A 3,090-nucleotide genomic window follows, 5' to 3' on the forward strand; every position below is an offset into this window, starting at 1 on the left:
CCCAAGTTTAAAACCTAGAATAATTTACAAATATAATGAAATCCTAAACTAATAATAATACTTTAAAGATACTTAATAAAACAGATATTTATAAAACAAAAGTACTAAATAAATAATAAATGTTTTGATGAATGAATAAATCCTATGTGGCTCTTTTATATTTTTAATTTTTGCTATTATTTATTTAGTGTCAACTAGGTACCTGGTCATGTGCTAACACACACGCAGGCACACACACACACACACACACACACACACACATGCTTACCCCTATATACATACATATATATATTTTTTTGGTACTGGGAATCAAACTCAGGACCTTACATTTGCAAAGCAGGTGCCAGTGAGCTAAATCCCTGGCCCTATTTTTATAGATGGAAAAACCTGATATTCAGTGATATTAAGGAATGTGTTCACCCAGTAAATTAAGACACAGCAAAGATTCACCAGGCTGTCTGTCTCTAAGACCATGTGTTAACCACTGTACTACATAATATTTAGTTATTCCATTGAACAATCTGACTTGCAGCTTCCACAGTCATAAATGAAATCATTATGTATTTCTAAAAATACATAAACTGTCAAACAGTTCATGGAGCATAGCTGGCATTTAAAAATAAATTGGCTAGTTTATTAGAGATTGAAAATAGCTCCCCTGTTCTGAGGTAGCAACAGGTAGACTCTGTATTTCCATTTTGTTCTCCTAGAGCAATGGCACGTTCCCTGTTGGATATTTGCTTTGAATCTAATGCACTTACTTGTTTCATCGTCTTCCCACCTGGACTGTGAGCTCCATAAGAAAAGACTGTGTCTGTCCTAATCAACTTTGACTGTCTGACATACATATTTGGTGCTTGCAATAAATATTTGTTGAACTGGTTAGCTTAGTTAGCCCTTATCTGATGTAAATGACTATACCAGGAAAGGAATGAAAGTCAAAGTTTTGGTTTTGTTTTTTCAATAAGTACACTGTGTTCAGAATTAAAGAATCATGGGACAGAATTTCTGTTATCAAATCTGTTACTATATAACATTTCAAAACACCTAATCACTTTTTTCTTATCTGTAGAATATCATAAAGGATATAATATTGACGTAATTCCACTAATGTACTCTTAGTATACTAAGATAGGATTGAGATATAAGAAAAGAATAAAAAACATCAAGATCATAATGATATGCAAACAATATTGATCTAGCCAGTCATGTTGGACTGAGGTGCTCATGATTATAAAATATTTCATATATTGTATGAATATTTCATATATATTATTAATAATTATATTATAAATTATATATTATAACATATATCATTGTTATAATATCTCTCTGTGTAAGGAACCCTGGTAGGTATCACAAAAAAGACTAATTAAAACAAGCTTAATCTCTATCTTTGAAAATCAAGCTCACTCAAATAATCTCTGCACGCAGGAAAGTTCTCTGATACTTTAAATTTTAAATTTAAATAATTTGAACAGCTAGAACCTATCATATTGACATTTTCACTGACTTTCATAAATTATCAAGTATAAAAGGTAAATCCTGAAGAACATTGATTTCATTAAGCTTCCATTTGTCTTTTTAAAATTTAAACTAGATTTAGTTATTTATACTTATTCTTGCTTTTAGATATTCCCTGTATATTACTCTTAACAGTTGGCTATGGTTTTCATTTTAATTCTAAATTTATGATTTGATTTTCCACTTTACTTTCTGTATCATTTTGACAACAAATTTCACATAACAACAAATATTACTGTTTTGATTATAGAATCTGTTTTGTATAAAGTATTGTCTTTTAGTTCCTTGTGGTTTTATCTTTTATTTATTTATTTATTTGTTTGTTTGCTTATTTATTTATGGTACTGGGAATTGAACTTGGTGGTTTTGTCTTTTAAATATAAATCTTCAATTCATCTAGAACTTCTTTTGGATTATAATTTTTAAAGGTCTTGCCAATTATCTTCATATTGAGGGTTCCATTGTTTTATCAATTGAAGTAATGTTTTGCATTCTTAAATCTTCATATATACACAAATTTATTTCTGAACTATTTTGTCCCATTTATCTATTTCTTGCTCATAATATTATGTAATTAACTTACTTTGGTCTCATATTTCAATTTGTAGTAGGGCACATTTTTATTACAACTATGAATGGAATGTTTTCTCTGTCAGCCAAATTTTCTATCTGGTTATTACACATATGGAAAACAAATTGTGGTTATATAAATTTTGATCAGATCTGGCTATTTTCCAAATCTTTCTTTTTATTTCTATTAATTCTTTTTGGGGGGTTACTAGGGCTCGAACTTGGGTCCTTGAGTTTGCGAGGCAGGCGGCAGAACCACTGAGCTAAATCCCCAGCCCTATTTCTGTTAATTCTTTCAGTTTATTATCTTGGATAATCTAAAGAGACAATTTTATTACCAGGAAATAATGATAACTTTGACTCTCCTCTCTAATATTGGTTCCACATCATTTATATATCTCTTGTCTTTCCTGTCATATTGCACAAATTGGAACTTCCAGATCAATGTTTAACAACAGTAGATAAAATGGAAATATTGTCTTCTTTGGAAGAAAAAGAATCTAATTAAGAGCATTCTTAGCTTATAATTATGTACTAAAGGTAATTAGCAAATGACCATTTTCTGTCTTACAACTGTTATAAGAAAGCAACTATATCCAGCATTTTGTAGGTTTAATTTATAACCCTTAAAACATCCTACAAGGTAAGCCTATTATATCCATTTTGGACATATGGAAATGAAGGTTCTTGTCTATTGAAAAACATATCTATCAGTACTCAGTTTATCAGTAGTGAACCCAGAAATAGAATCTAAAGTTCACTGATTCTAAGCTCTTCTACCTTTTACTTGCATTATATAAATACCATACTGGCTAATTCTTGTAGATATGAATAAAAAATTCTGATCTGACAACTGGTATGGGGTTGCAATGATACACTTTAATACACTTTGAGCAAGGAGAATTATAAATTTACTTACAATCAGGTGAATTACAATCTTTATTTCTTAAGATGAAATGAATCAAATGTTAAGCACCTGTAGTGTGTTAGTGCCTT

This window comes from Fukomys damarensis, unplaced genomic scaffold, assembly GCF_012274545.1.
Source record: "Fukomys damarensis isolate Sample0158 unplaced genomic scaffold, DMR_v1.0_HiC HiC_scaffold_4, whole genome shotgun sequence".
Classification (NCBI taxonomy): Eukaryota; Metazoa; Chordata; class Mammalia; order Rodentia; family Bathyergidae; genus Fukomys; species Fukomys damarensis.